The sequence below is a fragment of the Panthera onca genome, chromosome E2, assembly GCF_046562875.1.
Source record: "Panthera onca isolate mPanOnc1 chromosome E2, mPanOnc1 haplotype 2, whole genome shotgun sequence".
NCBI lineage: Eukaryota > Metazoa > Chordata > Mammalia > Carnivora > Felidae > Panthera > Panthera onca.
This window is the reverse complement of record NC_138353.1, coordinates 50,994,768-51,020,617: the sequence shown is the minus strand read 5'-3', so window position 1 is coordinate 51,020,617 and position 25,850 is coordinate 50,994,768.

The window sequence follows — 25,850 nt, the reverse complement described above, 5'->3', positions numbered from 1 at the left end:
CACTACCCCAAGTGGCTGACTTTACCTTTGGACTACAGTATTTACCAGCAAATCTTGCTGGTTTCTTTATCCCACGAAAGACGTTCACACACACAAAAGGGATGTCAGTAGCCAGCTCTGTGTCATCAGAAAAATTATTCTTAGCTTCTTCAGCCTCAGCTCTCACTACACAGATCTCAAAATCTTGATCATACTTTCCTCACTGGATGGGCTTCATTTTGTTAATTCCACCTCAAATGGAGTTTACTCGACTTTTAAGAAACGGCATGAGCCAGGCGAAAACAACAGAACCATGATCTCCCTGCCCTGAACACTAGAGTCGTATCAGTGTGTTTAAAGATGCAAAAGCAGGGTGTCAATGGATAATAAAGATTCTCGCACAATGTCATCCTGATTTCTTTCACAGGAACCTCTGCTGAATTTTCTATTTTGACCCTGGTCCTTCAGCAACACAGAAATCATTCACAATTACGCCAAGGCAGGGTTTGCAAGGTTGCCATGTACCCCTCCCCTTCTCTCCACCCCCTATCCCCCCCCACCGCCCGGCTGGGACAGTTTAAGGCTGTGGCTTCCGCTTACCATTCTGGAAGCATGAGAAGGATTTACTGCTTTCGATGCACGTGCCCTGATTGGTCAGAACTGTGTGGAACCCACTCATTTCATTTTACAGGTTTCTTTAAATAAACCCATTCATTTTTTACTTTAAAAAAAAAACTTTCTGGGGCGCCTGGGTGGCTTGGCCGGTTGAGCGTCCGACTTCAGCTCAGGTCATGATCTCACGGTCTGTGAGTTTGAGCCCCTCGCCGGGCTCTGTGCTGACAGCTCAGAGCCGGGAGCCTGTTTCAGATTCTGCGTGTCCCTCTCTCTCTGCTCCTCCCTTGTTCATGCTCTGTCTCTGTCTCAAAAATAAAATAAAAAAACGTTTAAAAAAAATTAAAAAAACCCTTTCTTATTATCGTATGAAAATCTAGCCCTGGCTTCTTTAGGAGGCAAACACAAAAATAAATAGAGGGAAAGTTAAACAAGTATGTGAAGTTCTAGAAAAATAGAGTTGCCGGGGGCGCCTGAGTGGCTCAATCAGTCGAGTACCCAACTCTTGATTTAGGCTCAGGTCATGATTTCACAGTTCATGGGAGTGAGCCCCATGTCAGGCTCTGTGCTGACAGTGTGGAGCCTGCTTAGGATTCTCTCTCCCTCTGTCTCTCCCTCTCTCAAAATAAGTAAACATGAAAAAAATTCTTTCAATAAAAAGGAAAAATGTAGTTGCTGACCTAAGGTGTTACTGAAAGGGGGGGAGGGTGGCATTAGAAGTTTTAGGGATGTATTTGAGGCATTTTAAATCAAACTAAAAGTGTTTCTTTTTAAACATATTTAACCATTTTTGAAAGGAGAATAACATCACCACTGTGTGTTTCAATGTGATTCAATGGGCCATCAGGATCACAGACATCATGAGTAATAGGAGTCCCACACTTTGGTGAAACACTGCCCTAAGCCATTGATAAAGAGTATTGCATTTTGGGGCACCTGGGTGCCTCAGTCAGTTGAATATCCGACTTCAGCTCAGGTCATGCTATCACAGTTGGTTGGTTCGAGCCCCATATCAGGTTGTGGGCTGTCAATATGGAGCCTGCTTCAGATATCTGCCCCCTTTCTCTGCCCCTCCCTTGCTCGCTCGCTCTCTTTCTCAAAAATAAACAAACATTTGGTGGGCACCTGGGTGGCTCAGTCAGTTAAGGAACTGACTTTGGCTCAGGTCACAATTTCACAATTCTTGAATTCCAGCCCCCCATCGGGCTCTCCGCTGACAGCCCGGAGCCTGGAGCCTCCTTCAGATTCTGTGTCTGCCTCTCTCTCTGCCCTTCCCCTGCTCCTTCTCTGTCTCTCAAAGATAAATAAACATGAAAAGATTTTAAAAAATAAACATGTGAAACAAAAACTAGTTGACAGATTTATTTAGCTTTCAAAGCTGGGATTCAGGGTGAATAGGTAGATATGCTTATCATTCCCACGAATGCACAGACTACATATTATATAATAGTGACCCCCTTAATAAGGGAGGGAAATCGACCCCTTATTTTGTCTTTAAAATAACTCCATTGACACCATCATATCTACTTGCATTTACAGGCGAGGTAGTTGGAGATCAAAGAGGAAAATAATAAGCCCTAGGTCACGTTTAGTTTGTGAAGATTTCAAGCTTGAACCTGAAATGTTCTGCCTTCTAAGACTAGGTGTGTGTGTGTGTGTGTGTGTGTATGTGTGTGTGTGTGTGTGTGTGTGTTTATTGTACCATGAGAATGGACGTGAAAATGTGGAAGAATTTGGAAGCTTCTCCTTGTGGCAGTTCAGTGGTTCTCAAATCTGGTAGGCAAGTCATTTGTAAACACAGATATGGATCCCCACCCCCCTCTTTCTACATGGAGGAAAATGAGGCCGAGAAAGCTGAATGGACATCCAAGGCTGTTTGGGGAAAATAGGAATTAAAATAAGAGGCTTAATGCTCCCTGTTGAAAATAAGGGAAGAGATTTCACCTGCCTGCCTTTTCTTAGAACATTTACTTTAGAAAACTGGTCAGCTCTTTCTGTCTTTGAAATTTATATAAATCTTTCAAAAAAAGCTACATAAGCCTCTTACCACCTCTGTGACCCATGAGACTCTTTCTGAAGAACCTGGGAACCAGCTCTGTTTTCTTAAGTTATCTCTACACCCAACCTGGGGCTTGAACTCACAAGCCCGAGACCAAGAGGCTTGCTCTACCAACTGAGCTAGCCATGTCTTTGGAGTGTACCCATCCTGGAAGACAGCACCGCCATCTCCCAGGGCCTGTGGGAAGGGAGGAGTCTAACTTGCATAGGTGCCTACCTCTGAAACTCCCTCCTGCCATCTCATTGTCCGTTGGATAAAGCCCATGAGCTACCACAGCTAGTCACTCCAATTGCCAAATGAGTTTAGGATGGCTTATGCGAGACAAAGGGCGCTACGAATTCTGCCATTCGGGAGACAGTTACTGCTTATCAATGGGCTGTATGTGTTTGGCCTTACACAAGGGTGGCTTTCTTTGTTCTTCCATGGACTGCCTGGCATATGCATCACTCTACTTTAACGCTTACTCAATAACAACTAAAGGGGCGGCTGGGTGGCTCAGTCAGTTAAGCGTCCGACCTCAGCTGAGGTCATGATGTCACAGTCCGTGAGTTCGAGCCCTGCGTCGGGCTCTGCACTGACAGCTCGGGGCCTGGAGCCTGCTTCAGATTCTGTGTCTCCCTCCATCTCTTCCCCTCCTTTGCTCATACTCTGTCTCTGTCTCAAAAATAAATAAAAACATTAAAAAAATTTTTTTTAATGACTAAAAAGTGATATAACATGTCCAGGTAAAGGGAGTGCCTTGAAAATCTCAATCTCATGATGCTAGGGTGTCCCAAAGACTTGTATTTACCTCCGATAGGTGTGGGTTTTTTATTTTTATTTTTTTTTAATGTTTATTTATTTTTGATAGAGAGAAAGACCGTGAGTGGGGGAGGGGCAGAGAGAGAGGAGGACACAGAATCTGAAGCAGGCTCCAGGCTCTGAGCTGTCACCCAGAGCCCAACGCGCGGCTCGAACTCACCAGCTGTGAGATCATTCCCTGAAAGGAAATCAGATGCTCAACTGACTGAGCCACTCAGGCGTCCCCCCTACCCCCCGATGATGGGTTTGGTTTTCATGACACTCTTTGGGGTGGGTTTTGGTGACAACAGGCCAAATATGAGGCATACGTATTGCATCTCAAGGCTAGTAGAGTTCTAAATATACACGGAAGTATTTTTAAATGTTTGGTGAAATTTGTAATCCAGAAGCATTTAAGATTGAGTAGATAATACAGTCACTTAATGATGGATATTTTCCAAGAGCAAATAGCTGCTAGACATGAAGAAAATAGACTCTCTCTCTCCATGCATATACATAGAACAGGTGGCCCAAAAAAAAAAAAAAAAATTCTCTCATCATTATGCAGTTAGGAAGCAGTGACTCCTTATTTACATTTCACTGTAGGACCCTAGGTTTTATTAGTAAGAAATATTATAACTAGATAAGGGATGTGTGGATCACAGGAAACCAAAGGTTGTATGTTTCTCATGATACTTACAGTTCTATTTAAAAGGAATTCAGAGATAATTTTCATCTGTTTATTCTCTGCAGAGCATTTAAAAATATTTTAAAATTCATGGGAATAATCAACACTCAGAAGAATTACGTCTTGGGCAATGAAGAAACACACTGAGAGGTTTTAGAGCCTTTGCCAACTGCCACTCAGGCTTATTATTTATGAACTCTTTGCTCTTTAAAATTGAGAACAAAGCAATTAACTACAATTTCACACCTTCAGAAAGACTAAGAATACAGTCTGCTATCTATTGTAAATACCTAAGGGTATTCTTTCACTTAAATTTATAGTCCCATTGTGTGGAAATTTTCCTCTTCTTCCAAATAAAGTTAGAAAGTGAATCTTTTAGTTTGTTCACTGAAAAAAGTAGGCAATGCATACCAATTTGTTCCTAAGAAAACAAGTTTAATAGACCCCATTGTAAAGATAATTACAAGGCCAATATTTAAGAACACAATACATATAGACAGAACATATTAAGTGAGGCAATGTGCTCCTTGCTTTGTTCACTGAATGTGATCAGAATTTTGTAAATACATGCCGTGATAACAGGATGGGTTCTAGTTAGTGAGCATGAGCTCTTACTGGGGGTCAGGTCCTTCATCCCCACAGTGGCCCTGCTGTACTCACACGGCTACTAACCTCACATGCACTTGAATCAGTGAGACTGGGGAGGGGCGCACAGGTGGGGAGGCATGGATTGGAACCCAGGTAGTCAGGTGAGAACTTGAGCACCCCTGTATGCACGTATGTGTATCCAGCAGGTGCTATGAAACGCTACACAGGATCAGTGGCGTTATGCCAAAATACTACGACTCAACCCCTGTCCCACCAAACAGGATGTTCCTTTTTGAGAATAAAAATAATGAAATCACTCTCCTGATTTTCAGACTTTAGATCCGCTCAAAGAAAGCATTAGAATTGAACTGGCACTCCCGTGGTCTTTAGACCCATCATCTCTGTCTTCTCTTCCTACTGCCTGGGTCAGGCCCCTGCTGCCTCCTTCTGAACTGTTCTAGGAGATTCAACATCATCTTTCCAACCTCAGCCTCCTGCTCCATTACATTGTTCAGAGTGGCTCTGCTCCTGACCAGTCTACTGCTCAAGGAACCTTTCAATGGGTGCTCCTGAGTATGTGATAAAATGCATACAACCGAGACTTCTTGTGTCTGGGTCCCAACTGGGCTCTCAACACTCCTCTTCCTTCTCCCCTCAGGAAGTAACCTTTGATCCAACGGTTTCCATGTAATTCCCCTCCCCCACCCCAGCCCCAGGACTATTCTACACATACTTACCAAGGTCCTGCTGCCTTTAGTGGTCTGTGCCCAGCGGGCACCCTGAGAAATGCAAACAAACTGTACATGGATCCTGCCCTCAAGGCACAGACATTTAGGGCTCATGTGGCCCATGCACACGCCCAGCTAAAATAAAGTAATTCACAAGAATGCGTACAACTTCGGAGATTTTATCTAATTCAGCTGGGAACTGTGTTTTTAGCTCAGCTATTTTAGTTGTCTTAACAACTGAAGCAAATGAACATACCTCGTGTGGAAAAGGGGGCTGGATTTCAGACTGGGGGAGATGAGGGTCATGGTGTTGACCTTCAAGCAGAGAAACGCACAGTGATTTTTTTTGTCCTCTCTTCTGATTTCACTTCTGTGCTTATTTTCAAATTTGCCCCAAATATACTTTCTTACTTTCCCACTACTGGTCCCACAGTTTTCCTGCTTTACAAGAACTGTTTCCTTCCCTCTGCCCATTCAAAACACATAATACCATCACTGTTCTCATCTACAAAGCTGCGCATGAAACCCAGCTCAGGGTAAAATGGCCGCTCCCTTCTGTGAGGTCCCCCAGCTCTGAGCCCTGGAGCCACACTTCCTTCACGATGGGGCGCCCGGAAAGTAGTGTGTTTCCTCCATAATCAGGTCAAGATGAATATACCCTCAGTCTTGTCAGAGCCTAGATCAGGGCCCTCAAAATGTGTTGTTCAACAAATATTTTCCCCTCAAAATTCTCCTGGGTCATATTCTTTTTCCTCAATATATTTCCTTTTAAAATTAATTTACCTTTCATTTGCTTTTTCTTTACATTTACAAAATATTTTTCCACCTGCCTTTTCCATGTCAAGTGCTTCAAACACTGAATCTGTTAAGCCTCCGTTCCCTCATGTATAGATTGGAGATAACAGTGTTATCTAAAATACAAGGTTATTAGGGGAACCGATTGAAACAATGATGGACAAGGTTAGCACCTGTCAGCAGCAACTGAATAACTGGCAGGAAGCAGAACGACAAGCCAGACTCTAGGCCGGGAAAACAAAAGGAAATGTACTACTGCCCTCAGGGATACTGCTGTGTCACAGGGCAGGGAACTATATAGACAGAACGTAATAACATGGAAAATATTACTAGAGAGATCAGTACAGATGAGAAGAGTCTTTCCATTCAAGATGAGATTATGTTGGATGTTTCACAAAAGCACAGTATGTGGATTCTAGCATCTGAGGTTGTTTCTGGTTTACTTTTGCCATGACAAGTCCTTGGATGACATATGGGGACTGAAAAAAATGTGAGGTTCCCGTAACAGTGGAAACCACACTGAATGGATTTTGGGAAGGGCAGCCATTCTGCACACACCCGTATGTGGAGCCTGGAACTGAGGTAGGAGGAAGACTGAGAAACTGGTAGCAGGCAGTCCTTTCTGCACAACGGAAGCCAGCGACTCTACCCTGGAAAGGGATCCCAGTCATTCACCCCAGGGGTGACTGATCGCCATGCACTGACCACATCTGTTTGCAATAAAATGCATGAGTGACCAACAGTAAATGGTCCTGTCTTCCCATTTCCCTTTCATTTTCCTACATATATAAATAATCCAACAGGTGCCTATGTGTTCTAGAGTGATCCCCATTTAGTGTCAGGAAAGGAAAATTTCATCAATGCATCTCCTTCCTCACAGAGCAGTACTGGAAACATCCAGGGATAGAACAGAATAGAGAACCCAGAAATGGACCCAGAAATGTATGTCCAACTGATCTTTGACAAAGCAGGAGAGAATAGCCAATGGAATAAAGACAGTCTCTTCAGCAAGTGGTGCTGGGAAAACTGGACAGTGACATGCAGAAGAATGAACCTGGACCACTTTCTTACACCATACACAAAAATAAACTCAAAATGGATAAAAGACCTAAATGTAAGACAGGAGCCATCAAAATCCTAGAAGATAAAACAGGCAACAAACTTTCTGACCTCAGTCGCAGCAACTTCCTACTTGACGTGTCTCCAGAGGCAAGGGAAACAAAAGTAAAAATGAACTATTGGGTCCTCATCAAGATAAAAAGCTTCAACTGGGCTAAGGAAACAACCAACAAAACTAAAAGGCAATGGACGGAATGGGAGAAGATATTTGCAAATGACCTATCAGATAAAGGGTTAGTATCCAAAAATCTATAAAAAAGCTTAAACTCAACACCCAAAACACAAATACCCCAGTGAAGAAATGGGCAAAAGACGTGAATAGACACTTTTTTAAAGAAGTCATCCAGATGGCCAACACACACATGAAAAGATGCTCAACAACACTCACCATCAGGGAAATACACATCAAAACGACAATGAGATACCACCTCACACCTGTCAGAATGGCTAAAATGAACAACTCAAGCAATGACAGGTGTCAACAAGGATGCAGAGAAAGAGGGACCCTGTCAGAATGGCTAAAATGAACAACTCAAGCAACGACAGATGTCAACAAGGATGCAGAGAAAGAGGAACCCTTTTGCACTGCTGGTGGGAATGCCAACTGGTGCAGCTGCTCTGGGAAATAGTATGGAGGTTCCTCAAAAAATTAAAAATAGAACGACCCTCTGACCCAGCAATTGCACTACTAGGTATTTATCCAAAGGATACAGGAGTGGTGTTTTGAAGGTCCGCATGCACCCCAGTGTTTACAGCAGCGCTATCAACAACAGCTAAACTATGGGAAGAGCCCAAATGTTCATTGACTGATGAATAAAGAAGATGTGGGGTGTGTGTGTGTGTATAAAATCCATTGTGTGTGTGTATATGTATATATACACACACATATATGTGTATGTATATATACACATATATATGTATATATATACACACACAAATACATATTTATGTGTATACACACACACACACATACATATATATATACACACACATACACACAATGGATTTTACTTGGTGATCAAAAAGAATGAAATCTTGCCATTTTCAACCACATGGATGGAACTAGAATGTATTATGCTAAGCTAAATAAATCAGAGAAAGACAAATATCATATGATTTCACTCCTATTTGGAATTTAAGAAACAAAACAAATGACACTAAGGGAAGGGAAGCAAAAATAATATAAGAACAGAGAGGGAGACAAACCATAAAAGACTCTTAAATACAAAGAACAAATTGAGGGTTGCTGGCAGGGAGTTGGGTGGGGGGATGGGCTAAAGGGGTGATGGGCATTAAGGAGGGCACTTGTTGGGATGAGCACTGGGTGTTGTATGTAAGTGTTGAATCACTAACTTCTACTCCTGAAATCATTATTACACTATATGTTAACTAACTTGGATTAAAAAAAAAAGAATCATCCTCAGAAGCCCTTACTACCACTTTATAGCATCTCCCCGATTTCTATCACATTACCACATATTATGTAAATTATCATTATATCATTACCTGAAAAAAAACAAAAAAACCAAAAAAAAAACAAAGAAACATCCAGGGGGAAATAGGCTCTTAAAAAGAAAAAGATTTGTTTTGATTTGCCAGTGTAATTATTTTTAAGTAACTTTAATCTATTTTGAAATAGTTAATGTGTATTTGTTATTATCAAAGACACAAGTGGGTTTAATAAGGTTAGGAACAGGACTGCAAAACTTAGAGCACAGACGGTGAGTTTGCCCTCGCTGTGTGCTCCATGAACACAACCTTAGCTGCTTAAACCAGGACATATTTATTTCCGCCCCCCCCCTCCCCGCCCCGCCGTGGCCACGGGTCAGGAGTCCGGCCACAGCTGAGCTGGTCCTCCGCCCGTGGTCTCACGAAGCTGCAAACGAGGCACCTGCTGGCCTGCGTTCTCACCCGGAGGCCTCCCTGGGAAGAAGCTGCTTGCACACGCTCAGTGGCTCATTCGGGTTGTGCTCAGAGGCAACCCCTCGCAGCCGTGGGAGTGCCTGGCTCTTCGCGGGCGGTAGGCCTGCAGGTCCCGGGGGCTGCCCACAGCTCCTAGAAGCCTCCTACAGGTCCTCACCTCAGGGCCTTCTCAGACATGGCCACTTTTTTCCATCCGGTTCACCAGGGGAGGCCCTAGCTCCAGTCTGCATGGACAGAGTCTTCTACAACCTAAGATAATCACAGCAATGACATCCCGTTGTGTTCGCTCTGTTGGTCAGAAGCACAGCAAGGGTCCTGCCGACGCTCCAGAGGGTGCCGCACAAAGGCACCAACGTCAGGGATTGGGACTCCTTGGGGATCACAGTAGGGTTCGTCGGCTACACTAAGTTACAGGGATAACCTGTAAAAACACGTATGTGTCCATTATCTCAATACCTAAAATTGAAGGATCGAGAGAAATGACTGAGAAGCTAGGCTTCACTAAAATGAGAAACTTCTGCTCTGGGACAGACAATGTCCACATAATGAGAAGACCAGCCAGAGACCAGAAGAACATATTTGCCAAAGACACATCGGATAAAGGACTCTTAGCCAGTATATGCAAAGAACTCTTAAAGCTCAATGTGATGAAAAAATGGGCCAAAGACCTTAACAGACCCCTCACCAAAGAAGGTATACAGATGGGAAATAAGCATACGGAAAAAAGTTCCCTATCATCTCTCTCTCTCTCTCAGGTCATCAAGGAAAGGCCAAACAACAAGATACAACTTCACACCTGTTAGAATGGCAAAAATCCAGAACACTGAATGTTGTCAGCGTGTGGAGAAACAGGAACTCTCATCCATCACTGGCTCCGGGTGAGGGCTGTGGCAACAGCTTACAACACTCAACAGGTTCTTCCTAGATGATCCAGCCATTATGCCCCTTGGTAGTTCCCCCAAAGGAGATGAAAACCAGGTCCACACAAAACATTGCACATGGATCTTACAGGAGCTTTATCCATAATTGTATCTTGTATTTAAGAATCAAAACTTTCATGCAACATTTTTTTTCTAATTGGCTTCTGGAGAGTAAAATAAAAACCATAGGTGATAGACAAAAGAGAATCCTAGTCTTTCGTGTGGGATGGAGCCACCTGACCACATTCAATCTTAGCCTGCAGCCAACAGTGATATTTGAAAGTCAGGGACTAATTTGGGGAGTAGACAAGTAAACAGTGCATTCAATGACGGCAAATCATTATTTTTAAAAATCTTCAGGCATAATCTCATTTCTAGGTAGAGGCTTATAGATTTAGATCTAAAAATTTTTTAAAATAGTCCTTAGTATAAAAAGTTAGTGAACACTCCATTAAGTCTTTTAAACCTTTACTGAAAATCATTTATATATACCAGACATCATTCTAGGCATCGGGAATTGTATTGGTTATCCATTGATGCTTAACAAAGTAACGCCAAAACTCAGCAACTGAAAACAGAAAATACCAACACTTCCTCAAGATCCAGAATCCAAGAGGAGTGTAGCTGGGTCATTCTGACTCTGCATCTTCCGTGGGGTTGCCATCAAGATGGCAGCCTAGACTTTGGTCATCCGAAGGCCTCCCTGGGGTTTTGCAATCTTCTTCTAAGGCCACTCATGTGACTACCGGCTGGAGGCCTCAGTTCCTCACTGAGTATGTCCCCTCCATAGAGCTATTCATGACATGGCGGCTGACCTTTTCCTCCCTGAGCGCGCAATCCAAGAGAGAGCAAGTACACCACCAAGACAGAAGCAGCAGCTGTTTATGACTTAATCTCAGAAGTGACATCCCATCCTCTCGTCTGCATTATATTGGTCCCGGAGACCAACCTTGGTGCAAGGTGGGAGTGAACTGCACAAAGGTGTGAATCACTAGGATCCTGAATCCGACAGTAACACAGACATAAACGTATCAGAATAGGTATCTTTATCTTACTAGGTAGGCTTTATTTCTGATGACCACCAAAGTCATTTGGTGCCAACAGGACGAATAAAGGGCATGAACAAGCCAGGTAATACTGACTTCCGTCCAAACCATCAGTTGGAGGCAATCATTCCACCCTCCCCAAGATTAGCGCGTGCACGCCTCATGGCCGCTCACCACGTTCTGCACCTGGACCTCCTTTCCCGGCCTGTAAAATAATGTCCGTTCTTCAGGTATCCGTTCAAATGCTGCTGCCTCCATAAAGGTGTTCCACCTCCCCTTCCAACCCGATGTTGCTCTCTCTTCACAATTCCACCCTCGGGTGTTTTAAATGTCTCCTACACGAACCCTAACTTTTTTCCTACATTGTAGTCATTAATCTAAGTATTTCTTCCTACTAATCCAGTTTCAGTATTTTGCGAGAAAGGACAGCTTCTCCTTTCCTGTATGTCCAGCACGGTAGGCATTTCAGCAATTATAGAAAATAGTGCATTACCGCATGAGAGAGGGTATATTACACAGCACTTCCTTTGTCTGAAGGACTCAAAAACGGGGAAGGGCCCAGGAAGACATGAAAGGATAATTGGTAAAGGGACAAATACATTGAGGCTGAAAGCAGAAAAACTAAGTATAGAATTAGGCGTTCAAGGATAATTCTACCCACCATATTGACTGTATTGCCTGCACGCCCTTTCCCCAAACTCTCCAGTGAAGCCAATGCTCTATAAATTGGGGACATTACTGGTACAGCACTGAATTTTAACATTCTTGATGCATACATGGTTACAGTATAGGCACGTCACAAGATTTTAAGCTTCTACCCATTTCCGTCTTCTTTTGAAAGTACAAGATCGAAACTGGAAAACCATGCCATCTCCATGGCATTGTCAATTCCTGAATCCCGTTCAACACGACACCTTATCCCACGGCTTATTGGGCTGCGTTGCATCAGCATACATCAGCAATTCCAGGATTTATTTTCTAATCCACTGAAGTTCAACAGAAACATGTTAAAGATTAAACATGAATTAAGATCTAAATCGGCTCCCACCACTTAACCTCAGTCTGTGTCTTTTCAATGTCTCTGTCCTTCCCTTCAGCACAGTGGACCCATCACAAAGTCTGTTCTTCTCCATCGGGTGGTCTGAGATGGCCTGTCTTCATCACTGAAGTGGGTGTCTATGAGTGTATCTAGAATAGATGTATTGTATTCAGTAACTTCTACTGAATAACAGAAATAATACTAATTAGTAAAGAAAGAATGGCATTACCATAGTGACCCATCTTTGGTGTCTATTTCAAACACCTTCCTGTGATTTAAAACACCTAAATAATACAAACTACACCTTCCCTGATTTCAATTCTGCCTCCCTCTCAGTACCCTATCTCCCTTTTCATTTCTCAAATATGTGAAAGCTTTGACCATCTCCAGTCTTTTCCTCATGGCACTTCTTTTCCCTAGAATGACACTGTTCATTTTTCACATGGCAGACCAGTTGTCACTGAGTTTTGGTTTATTTTTTTTTTTAATTTTTTTTTTAACGTTTATTTATTTTTGAGACAGAGAGAGACAGAGCATGAACAGGGGAGGGGCAGAGAGAGAGGGAGACACAGAATTGGAAGCAGGCTCCAGGCTCTGAGCCATCAGCCCAGAGCCCAACGCGGGGCTCGAACTCACGGACCGCGAGATCGTGACCTGAGCTAAAGTCGGACGCCCAACCGACTGAGCCATCCAGGCGCCCCTGAGTTTTGGTTTAAACACAAACCCCTTGAGGGACTTTCCATAAGTACACTTTTTGACTAGGAGCCTAAGTAAATTATACTCTATAATAGCATTCAAATACTGTAATTTAGTATAAAATTTGAATTTTTACTTGTTCGTGTGTTTATTGATTGAATCCTACATTGAATTCAGCTCCTAGGACAGTGGCTTTTCTTTGTTTTTTAATCAAGTTATAACCAAGCATTATACAGTGTTGGTACATAGAGGACATTCAGAAACACTACTGAATAGGGGTACCTGGGTGGCTTAGTCCTCTGAGCATTCAACTCTTGAGTTTGGCTCAGGTCATGATCCCAGGGTTGTGAGATCACGCCCCATGTCGGGCTCCACACTTAAGATTCTCTCTCCCTGTGCCCCTCTACCCTGCTTGCTCTCTCTCACTTGCTCTAAAAGAAAAAATACTCCTGAATCAATGAGCGAATGAACATCTCATCAATTGAACCCAAACTTCTGCTACTAATCTCTTATAAAATTTTGCTTTTCCCGAGCTAACATTTTAATTCATTTTTAAAGAGTTTTTTTGTTATCATTCACCCAAACAATCAGCCTATCTAAAGGACATTTTAGGAAATGAAGTCAAAGCCGTCCTCAGGATGGGACCCATCACATTTACCTTCAGCGGACACGCAGGGCAATAACATGCCATCATCGAGTCTAGGATAGAAGAGAGCCACCACACTGAAATAGAGCCATTTCCAGAAATTGAAATGGAACGAGCATTAAAATGTCTCTTTTAACCAAGTAAGAGCTTGAAGCTGCCAGCTGAACATCTATCCCAACAGACAACTGCACTACAGAAGGTGCAGATGTTTCTGGGTTTCATTAAACCCCATGGAAAAGGCTGTAAATAACTGCAAATAGCGTCAAAGTCACAGAGCTACAGAGCAAGAGTGATTGGACCGGGCTAAGTGGTGCATTTTTCTGTCCTCTCATTGTTCTTTTGCCTTCCCACTCTCCTTTATTATGTGCCCAGCAGGAAAATCCGCTTGCCCTGGTTTTCTGAGACCTGTTTGTGATGAACCTTCGCCTGCATGTGCACATACAGCCATTATCGTGTATTCACATCCTTTATCGGGTGCCAATACATCAGTACATATAAACTTTACCATCTCAGAAAAAGGGGAAGCTGCCATCTTGGGAATGAACATTCTTTCTGTTTGCCTTACTTTACAGAAGCCTTTTTCCCAGGTTTGTTTCTGTCATGGCCAATCCGATGTTTTGCCAGTATTTTTATGGGATATAATCAACTGTGGATAATCTTAAAGCAGCATAAATTATGACCTAAAACTTAAACTTAGGAGCACCTGGGGGGCTCATTCAGTTAAGCATCCAACGCTCGATTTGGGCTCAGGTCATGACCTCACAGTTGTGGGATCGATCCACACATCAGGCTCTGCGCTGACAGTGCAGAGGCTGCTTGGGCTTCTCTCTCCCCTTCTCTCCACCCTGCCCCAGATCACTCGCTCTCTCCCAAAATAAGCAAAGAGACTTTTAAAAAATTGTTGAGGGCACCTGGGTGGCTCCGTCAGTTAAGTGTCCGACTCTTTGTTGCAATTCAGCCAAAGATCTCACTGTTTGTGAGTTCAAGCTTCCCATCAGACTCTGAGGTGGCCGCACAGAGCTTGCTTGGGATTCTCTCTCTCCCACTCTCTCTGCCCCTCCCCCACTCATGCTGCCTGTCTCTCTCAAAATAAATAAATTTAAAACTTTTTTTGAACTTGGAACTCTAGAATGTACATGTTTTTGTATCTCCGAGGAGAATGGATGAGAATACTTCAATGTCCCTAAACAAGCTTTTGAATATGGACTTAAAATCACCAAGGTTTTTACAGAATTGGGAAACGGGCTGATTCCTATTTCTTTACACTATTTCTAATAAAAATAAATGATCATCTGCCTCAATGATCCCCAACAATGCTTACACAAGCCCTATAGATCTGAACATAGGCTTAAATTTTTCAAAATCTCGTGCTCTAAAACTACAAACTAATTTGAAAGTGGAAGATATCGAGCCAGTGAGAATAAACAGCAAAACCAAGCAACCAACTTTTATGGTGAGTATTTCACTCAAAGCTCGTGATCGCATTTTTGATAAATAAGTTTTATTCGTATTTTACAGATGAATAAATCTGGACATAACAGTTTGCAAGTTTGATTTATTAAGGTCCTATTTCCAGTGAGGCCAGGGGCCAGATTTCAAACTATAAAACTTGCTGTGCTAGTTCGGCTCTTTTTCTAAGATAATTCAGAGCATCCATCTGTAGTGAGTTCCATACTCTGTGCCACAAATTCATGTCTACTCAGAGTATCTGAACGTAACTTTTTTTAGACAGAGGGTCTTTGGAGAATTCATTAGTTAGGAATCAAAATAAGAACATACTGGATTAGGATGTGTTCTAGGCAGTAAGAATATCTTCACAAGAGGCAGAAAAGGATACACAGAAGCACAGTAAAGAAGGCAATGTGAAGGTGGTGACAGAGACTGGAGTGAGATGTCCACAAACCAAGATATACCAAAGATTTGCTATAACCACCAAAGGAAAGAAGAAAAGTATGAGAAAGTTTCTCCCTCAGAGCCCCCAGAACACCTAACCTTGTCAACACCTTGATTTTGAACTTCTAGCCCCCAGAACTGTGAATGAATACATTACTGTTGCTTTACGTGACCCAGTTTGTGCTATTTTGGTACAGTGCCCTAGGAAGCCGGTACACCACCTCTTATAGAGAAGAATTTTTATTTACTAATGAAAATCATTTTCCCCATGAGGCCAAAAAGCCCTTGATTCTAATGTCTCTTGATAAATGTCAATTGTTCTAGAACGTATCTGGAATCTGTGAGATATCAGCATCATTTTAGCGTTTAGAATAACCACTTCCATGTGCAACTGCAAACAAACCAGCTGATGTCATGGCTGGTTTTATTAGCGGTAGAGGGTCTCTTTCTAAATTCTCCTGACCTCAATTTATCTTCTTAATATTCTTATTCAAATACTCTTCCTTTTTCACAATAACTGAACTGCAAACTCATGGAGGTCAAAATCCTGTTTGTCCACACTGAGCAGATGACCTGAACTGGAACACCATTCACTGCCTTTTTATCAAACCAAAGCCCCGAAGGGACTTACATGGTTCCAACTATCTCTAACCTTCCGACCCTTATCGAGCAACACCACTCACAGAAACGTTCCCAAGGCTAGGAAAGAGAAGGATAGCAGTACCTTATTTGACGTTTTAAGTATCTTGAAGGCAGAGCAACTATGGGTCAGGTCTTCAATGTTCCCTTTCTCAGATTGAGCTTGACCTTTGTCTCGTCAATCATGTAGCCATTCTACTACGAAGGGTGGATTATCCTGGCGACCTTCTCATCTTTTTACCTCCCCTCTCCAACCACACCCAACCCTCCCTTTTTATTTAAAATCGTATCGGGGCGCCTGGGTGGCGCAGTCGGTTAAGCGTCCGACTTCGGCCAGGTCACGATCTCGCGGTCCGTGAGTTCGAGCCCCGCGTCAGGCTCTGGGCTGATGGCTCGGAGCCTGGAGCCTGCTTCCGATTCTGTGTCTCCCTCTCTCTCTGCCCCTCCCCCGTTCATGCTCTGTCTCTCTCTGTCCCAAAAATAATAAATAAAAAAAAAAAATAAATAAAAAAAAAAAAATAAAATCGTATCAAGATGACCTGTCCCTGGAACTCATGTTTAGCAAAAATCTAGGACATAATTCTCCAAAGAAATAATAGTGAAGACTAGATTATAACCCTGATTTAGTATTGAGAATCGGTTCATTTGTACAGCACTTACACACAATAGCATTTGTTTCTTGACTGTGTACTTCACGGTGCTCGGGGCTGAGAGACTGAAGGTACAAGCGGACAAGAGCCAGAACACACAGGGGGGACGGGACCCCCCACAGGCGCTACCGCCTGCAGGAAGCCATCCGACAGTCCTCACGATCCTCCTGACCCAGGCCAGGAAGCCAGACAGCAACTCCTTTAGCGACTGTCCCCAGAGAGTCAGGACTGGAATAACTGACCCTCTTCCTCATTTCGGCCCTCACTTCCAACTTAGGCCCAGGGACAAAGCCTTCCCCGTGGCCCCAGGAGAACGCAGCCCCACCCAACCACACAGATGAGCCCCCTGGGGTCAGCCCCGGTTACAGCCTCCAGCCAGGGCCACCCGCAGCCTCGGGTTTTGTGCACCAGAAAGCTCTTCTCCTCCCATCTGCCTTGGAGTCCCTGCCAAAGGCGAATGACGGTGACTGACTCCCTTGCTATCGGTCCACTGGGAACAGTGGCTTCGGCCTGTTCCGGTCCGGGTGGCCCGCACTTACTTCCACCGGGAAGCCAGGAGTGATGGGCCCCGGACGACCAGGGGGTTCCCGCGTGGCTGTTCCGCGCCCAGAACCACAGATTCGGCCAGTCCTGTTCTCAGGGGCCGGTTCTTTTCAGTAACTTGGGCCTATGCAATCATCAGTCCTGTTTCTCAACATCTACTCTGTACTCCGAATCCAGCTGTGTAAGTACCTGGATGGGGCAGCTGGAGTCCTCTGAGGCGTTAGGTAACACACGTGATTCATTTTATTAGATGATCTCTTGTAACACTTGCTTGTGTTTTTGTTTCTACTATTCTATGTGGATTCCAGCCTATCGTAGATGCCAATATGCTAGCAGTTGCAATGTCATTACACAAGGGTTGAATTCTTACTTTCAGCTGGTGCCATGTTGACCTGGAAAACTCAGGAATCTTTCCCGACACAAGTAATGCGTTACCCGGGAGCCTGCTGCTTCCCAAAGACAAAGAGCTGGTCACTCGGTACACAGGACATTGGTGGGCTGCACGCAGCAAATCCCGACTTCAGACCAGGGCGTCAGAGGACAAAGACAGAGCATGTGTTTCCAGCCTCCTATCGTCTCCCTCTTTCATTGGTCAAGATTGGCCCCACCAGTAGTTAACGCCTTCTCCTCTCCAGCTCGTCATCTGAGCATTTCAGCGTTTACTGGTGAAGCCATACGGCACACTCAGTTAAACCATATGGCAGCCCTTCATTCTTGCCCAGAGATGGGGGGAGGAAACACAGCCTCCGGGGATCTATCAAGTCAGAGCTGCCTGCCGGAGCTCCCGGGTCTCCCATCCAGTGGTGACACAGGAGTCCGTCCGGATGCCACCTTGGGGGAGAGAGGAGCTAGTCCATGCCGCAATTAGATGAGGTCACGGTGGCCATAAGGTTTGCCCATGGTATGGACTCTCTCCATTAACAAGCGGTCAAAGCCCAAGACACAATGAGGCCAAGAGACGTGTGACCCTCACACGTTTAACACGGGAAGACTCTGACAAATGAAGGGTCAGCACCATAAAACATCCTGAAAAAAATAAGTAACTCTGAGAAACTGGAAATAGCAAGCTGCAGTTCCCCAGAATTTGTGTTCCTGGAATATATGGCTCCCTGACCTCCCAACACGGGGAGCAAAATTACGTCATAATATTTAATAATTGGCCTCCAGCTGGTGTTGGTACAGAGAAGCAGCAGTGAAAATTAAGTCCCTCTGCCTGGCTGGCAGTTAGGCTGACCAGGACTAAGACAAAACAGAGAGCCTAAGACATTTCTAATGCCCGAAAGTAGTTATTTTGAGAGCAAAGATCACTAGTGCCTTTGACCTATAAACATATTTCTACACCCAACAAGGAAAGAGTGCTCGTTCAAGGAAAAGCCATGTTAAATGAGCTACCACGATGTTTAACTGTTTTACTGCATAACATAGATCTCGATATTTTAATTATATCTCTGTGTGTTACAAGAACTTAGAAAATCTCAACTGGAAAATGATCACAAAGTGCGTCTACGTGTCATTTTCTGAGTCAGGAATGAATCAGGTCCTGGGCACATGTGGTCTTGTAAGACTGGAATCATCCAAAGCGGTCCTGACGCATATGGATAGGGGGACATTGAAGCTGGGGGAAATGCACATATTTGGATATCAGGTGACTTTTCTCCTGTATTTCTGTGACCCCTGTGGCATGCAGCACAGCAATGAGCTCCCTGCTTGTGTTCAACAAAGTGTCAGGTACGACAAGGCCCTGTGGCCACCTCTGTCCCCCCCACTCCACGACTGCCCAGGGAGGCCCAGCTCTCCCGCTTCACAGGTCACCTTCTCCAACTACATCCTGTGCGGCCCAGGGAAACACTGCCGGAGCCCAGAGCACTAGCCAGGCAACAGCAGTCAGGGGCCTCTTTACACGCCTGAGCTGGCTGCCGCTACCGATGACTGGCGGAGGGATTTGATTTGCAACGGGACGTAACGGGAATCACGGTGGCGTTCAAGGTGTGGTTTAAAATGCTAAGCATGGGACTTTTAGTCCTGTGACGCCGGCAAGGTGATTTCCTCTCTGAGGACTGGGTTCCTCACTCAAACAAGGCAATTCCCAAACCGCATTAGAATATAGAGCCAATAGTTGTAACAAAACCCCAAGAGAGGAGCAGCCTGAGCAAGTGAGCAGCTCACTTCCCCTCTGCCTCATAGGAGGTCACAAGAGGTGACCCCTCTTGGGTCCTGGGCTCGAAGGACCCCTCTGTTCTTACTGTTCCCCTCGCCTGTGACACAGTCACGTCCGTAGGGTGGAGGGGCCCACAGTCAGCTCCCAGGAGGGAATCACGAGGCGTGGAACCCCCCCCCCCCCCCCCCCCCCGCCAAAACCGCGTTGGAAGGGCACAAGCAGTGTTGTGCTGGGGGTGGCGGGTCCCAGCCCAAAGCCAGCTCTTAACCCCTCAGCGTGTCCAGGAGTGGTCACACACAGCCTTTGTGAAAGTTCAATTACAGAAACCACAACAATTTATATGAAAAACAAGGGCAACAGATACTCAAAACTCAACCCTTCCCGATTACGTTAACTGTATTTTACTACTAGCTATGCTCTTATAGGTGGTTATTTACCAGTGTTGATGCATGCAAATATTACATGACCATAGGCTACCGCCGATCTTTTCCTGACTTCAAGAAACTTGACGTTGGTAGCTTGAAATCCATCACGGCCGGTCTATTTACACTACAGAAATTGGCAAAGCCTGCAATTCAGGCCTTAATTTATTGTTTTGTTGATTATCCAGACCAGCAGCTGGCAAACCAGCCCACACCGTTTTGGTTCAGTCCTTAAACTAAGCATTTTTTTACGTTTTAAAATCTAAAAGGAAGGCAGAGAGAAAATGCGTGACAGCAACACGTACTGTGTGTGGCTGCAAAACCTGAAATATATACCAGCAGTCCCTTTACAAAAAATGTTCCCGAACCTGATGGAAAAATATTAATAATGCAAATGAATTGAAAAGTGTCCTTGCTGGCTGTCAGCTGGATGGCCTCCTGGGCTTACAGAAGCGGCCTCATTCCTTGTCACGCGGCCCCCTCTAGCTTCAAAGCCAGCAAGGGCGAAGATCCCGTGTCCAATCCCTCCCATGGTTTGAATCTCTTTCACCAGGAAGCAGCCAGTCTCTCTCTGGGTTTCTTTTTTGATTGTTTGGTTTTGGTTTTTTAGTGTATTTATTTGGAGAGAGAGAGAGAGGAAAAGAGAAAACAAGTAGGAGAGGGGGACAGAGGATCTGATACAAACTCTGTGCTGACAGCAGAGAGCCCAATGAAGGTCAGGCTCACGAATGTGATCATGACCTGAGCCACCATCTGAAGTCAGACGCTTCACCGACTGAGCCACCCAGCTGCCCCGCACCCAGTCCCTTTTAAGGGCTCCCCTGAACAGGTCAGCCCCACTGAGGACTGTCGCCCTTTCTTGAAGTCAGCGGTGTCATAAGGCATACTCATGACAAAGTGACAGCCTGTCACCTATGTAGGATTCCCCCCAATCAAGAGGGTGAATTACACATGGTCGTGGATCATGGAGGGCGATCCCAGAGTTCTTCCTTCCACAAGGGGAACCTCACAGCTTCAGCCACATCTACTTCTTTTATTTACATCATTATTTTGAGACTATAATAAGATCCTACACATACAAAGCACCTTATTACTATATAAAGTCTATCGTGGTCAAAAATGCTCTCAAGTCCAGTGTTACCGACCTCTACTGAGTCCGATTCACATACCTGAATCTTTGCTAACAGAGTTCCTTTCCAATTCCTACTTCAGAACCCGGGATGGAGGTCCATCTCTGACCCTGCTTTGGTTTTGCACTTCCTCCGAGGCGTCCTGAAGAGGGCATCCGGCCCAGCCATAGGATGGGGCTCCGGAACAGGGGTAACCCACGAACCCCTTCGTCGTCTAGCAAGTTCCACTTCACTTTCCAAATGCAAGATTTTCCATTCTTCCTTCTCTCCTCTCCTTCCATTTCCCTCCCTGGCCTGCCCCCCCCCCCCTTTTCCTCTCCCTCCTCTTCGCTGTCTCCCTCCTTCTTCCTTTCCTTCCATCCCTTTCTTTCCCAGACACACTCAGAAGCCTGTACACAAAAGCAACCTTTTGTCAGTTCCTCCACACTCTTTTTTGGCCAGAGGCTAAAAGATAACAATGACAAGTTTGTCATGTCTTTACCACGTGCGTCCGGTGCCCACAGTATCCACTCAAAAGGTACTCAGATTTCCTAAGGAACTGAGGCAAAGAGAAGGAACACGAGCTCCTAGCGGACCCAAGTGGGTTTATGCTCCCAGGGACGCTCCAGTTTCTGAGGCTTCTTTCAAGAGGGAAGAGCTCCATTTGATGTGAGCTCCTTCCTCCATGAAAGCAGTATTTTAAGCACTGATGGTTAACAAGAACTTATTTCTGGTGCAGAAGGAAAGCGGTAGCCAGCAAGTGGGATTTCTCACAAGGTCCGCAGAAGCACTTCGAACCCACACGCGTGTGATAATTTATAAAGAAAACTGCATCTGGCGCTTCAAATGCCAGGATGTCGCCTGCACCCCGTCTTTTTAACAAGGATAATGCCCCCACCCTTTGTTACAAACAAGACAATAGGCCCCAAATGGAATCACTATGCCAAGCCCCGGGTCACAAAACTGACACTTCACTTAGTTCCACTTTGGGATCTCTCAGAAGTAGACTTAAACCGGTCCATCAGTCACCGGATCAGCACTCCTCATCGGGTGACCTACCTGCTGGACGCCCCGCCCACCCGCTATTCCCTAAAGGAAAAGAACTCTGCAGTAACCAGCCCACTTTTCTGCCTAGAAAGCTTCCTTGCTCGCACTCCAGGCTGCCTGTAGGCTCCTTCACTGTTCCCACTCCTTGGAGCGCCTTTCTATCCACTGAACTGAATGCTGCCGGATTCGAATCCATTTTTGTGCAGATAAACTCTTAAAATCTTTAATGGGCCTCAGTTTACCTTTCAACCGTTCTGGTGTCAGAGAAGGAGCCAAAGGAGACCCTGCCATCCCCCAGGGGCCAGAGCGACGGGCGAGATCCTACCTGCGGTCTCCCTTGGAGCTCCCTGCTCGGGGCCTCTGGAGGTGGGGGCTCGTTCCTCTCACATCCCGGGTCCTGGCTCCACGGACTTGGTGTTGGGAGCTTTCAGACTATCGGAGCACCTCTTTTTCCAGACCGCGGCCGGAACCGGAAAGGGCCAGGGACTGAGCCAGGTCCGACTTAAAAAGCTAACAGCTTCCGACTCTGAGCCAGTGTGAGTCTGCAGGTGAATAAAATTTTGTTTTAAGGCTGAAAACAAGCCGGTTAAGTGGATCAGAGATCACCTTGGGCTAGAGTGGCCACAGTGGAGTACTTTTAGCCTAGATGAGCGTATCCATTTACGAGGCACTGTAGAAAAAGAAGGGTCTCGGCCACTCACCAAAAGGGAAGAGGGAGAATTATTTTTCCTCCTTTACAGTTTTTGATGACAAGGATGAGAGCCCGGGGACACCCCCACTCATTCCAGCGCCTGCAGATGGGATCCTGGGAAAACTGGCAGAAGCTGGTGGCAAAAGTCCATTAAAAAGAGAGAGAGAAGTAAAATCAAGAAATCGAGGGGTGCCTGGGTGGCTTAGTGGGTTCAGCATCAGAGTTCAGCTCAGGTCATGATCTCACAGCTCGTGGGTTCAAGCCCCGCTTCAGGCTCTGTGCCGATAGCTCAGGGCCTGGAGCCTGCTTCGGATTCTGTTTCTCCCTCTCTCTCTGCCCCTAACCCAGTCACATTCTGTTGCTGTCTCTCTCAAAAATAAATAAATATTAAAAAAAAATGTTTTAAATAAAGAAAAAAGAAATATCTGACGGAGTAATCGGTACAAGCTTATTGTGCACTCACCAGAAAGACAGCCACAAGTCAGCACTAATGAGATCACCCTCCGGATAGACCCCTGCCATCTCCTGAAGGAAGGTGCGTCTGCAATAACCCACCAGCATTTTTGCCCTAGAACTTCCTCGTTCCTGCTCCCTTCTGCCTAGAAGCCTTTGACTTTGTACAGCATCTCAGGGCAACTTGCTATCTGCTAGATTGGATGCCGCCCCATTCAGGAATCATTGAATAAAGCCAATAAGATCTTCAAATTTTATTCAGTTGAATTTTTTTTTTTTTAAAGATGAAGCAGAAAGAAAGAAAGAAAGAAAGAAAGAAAGAAAGAAAGAAAGAAAGAAGACAAACCTGGATGGAAGGGGGAAGAATGGAGTGTGCTGTGTGGCATGTGGAACAGGGAGAATTCTCGACGCGAGGTAGGAAGACCTGGGCTTCAATCCCAGCTCTATCCTGGTTGTAGTTAAGCGACCAACCAGTGGTGTTGATGGGGACCCGCTGTGGTCGCTGACGTGGTGACCAAATGCGAATACGAAAATTCTTTGTGGTAATGATGGCAGCTATCTATGTCCAACCCAGTGCTGTCCTGGGCCGGGTCTTGTCTTGGGGGCGTTCTGGATATTTCTTTAACCCTCACAAGCCTGTGCTTTCCAGATGAGGACACTGAGGTGAAGTGAAGCTAAGTGACTTGGTGAAGTCACACAGCAAGAGTGAGGCGGGGCTGGGCTGCTAAGGGTCCCCGGAGGTGGTCCGTCACCTGGACAGATGGCTGAATGTCCCCCCAAGATGCTACTGAGGTCGCCTGCCCCTCCCCTTCCCCGTGAACCCCTCAAGTCCCTCTGGCTCCTCCCCCTGCTTTTCAAGGTTGGCTCCTTTCTAGCTCAGTTCCCCGGGGGGCTTGCTCTTCAGCCTTTGGCAAAGCTGAGCTCCCCCACCCTGGGATTCGTTCACATGTGAGCATGAAAGACCGAGAAGCAAAGTTCTGGGAATAAATTCAGGGAACTGAATATCAGCCCTGCAGACAGAGGAGCTGGGCGGGGAGAGGGAGGTCAGTTTAGCCTGGAGAACAACTAGCAGATCAAAAGCCAAAGGACACAGATTTGTTGTAGACCAGGAAAGGCCACCAGGGTAGAGCCTCATTTCCTTCTGGAGGCTGCTGTAGGCCGGGCCAGGCTTCATTCTCCCTTGTAATTCCAGAAATCCCCGGCCGAGGAGAGAGTCAGAACATGTCCCGACGAGCAATGGCAATTGGGAGAGCCTGAGAGCCTGAGATGCCCTTCTCGTTTCTGAGGAACTGAATACCAATAAAGAAATTTCATGAAGAAGGCAGAGTCGAGCTGGGACCTAACGAGAGCATCACGAGCCAGCACGGTCACCTCTGGAGAAAGTCAAGAGTTTGAATGAAGAGGTGTGCGGGTCGAGGACAGGTTCTCGAGTCTGGTGTTACCCGTGCTCATCCCAAATGTAAAGTCTGCCATCTCGGGGGCTTCCCACTGGGACATTTAGGAGACAGGAAGGGGCTATGGAGACGGAGCCCCAAGCTTCCGCTTATTAGGTTTATGATAAGGGGTTTCAAGTCTTGAAAAAGAATCATACAACCCCCCCCCCCCCCCACAGACCGATTACTAGTCTCTTTCTGCACCCACTCTATCCTCCCCGTCTCTGAATCCACACACAAGGACCTACTTCCGCTCTGCCAAACCATTGGAGCACTGGTGGCAGACATTAGGAAACGTAAAACCTACTTCCGACCGCCTCCCGCCAAGATAAGGACACTCTCCAGCCAACCCCCTGCCACTGCCACTGCTAGAAATCCACACTAATTCCACCCTGCCATCCAACTTTCACTCTGTTCTTAAATTCCCCCCCAAGGACCCCACCATGTCTTTTGCAGCTGTTTTCTCCCAGCCTTGATGCAGGGCCCAGTCAAGTTTCATGAATTGCCTTTGGTCTCTTTGGTCTCTCCCACTCGAGAACAGTCCTCCAGGGTGGTAGCACAGAATAATGGCCCCCAAAGATGTCCATATCCTAATCCACACAACCTGGGAGTATGTGACCTAATGTGGCTGGAGGGACTTTGCAGGTGTGGTTTAGTTAGGCGCCTCGGGTTGGGGGATTTTCCCCGATTACCTAAGTCATCAGAAGGGGTCCTTGAGAGGGAGGCAGGAGGGTCAAAGTCAGAGAAGGAGATGTGCAAATTGAAGCAGGGATTGGAAGGAAGGAGGCAAATATTTAAGGCAGCTGGAGAAGCTGGAAAAGGTAAGGAATAGATTCTAAGAGCATCCAGAAGGAGCAGAACGCTGACGACACCCAGTTCCTCCAGAACTGGGACTTCTGGCCTCCAGAACTCTGAGGTAACACATTTGTAATACACTTGGTTTAGCCACCAGGTTTGTGGCAATTTATTACCGCAGTGACAGGAAACTGATACATAAGAGCTTCTCCAATTCTTCACGACACGGACCTGTTCCTGATGTGCACGGGAGCTGTGCTACAGAACCCTCACCGTAGTTTCCAACTGATTCAATTTAAGTTAAGCATTTTCATCAAGATCCTCACATGCGTGCTGATGGGTACCTGCCACGCGTCGCACCAGGAAGATAGGGTCAAGTGTACCCCCAGCTGGTCCTGT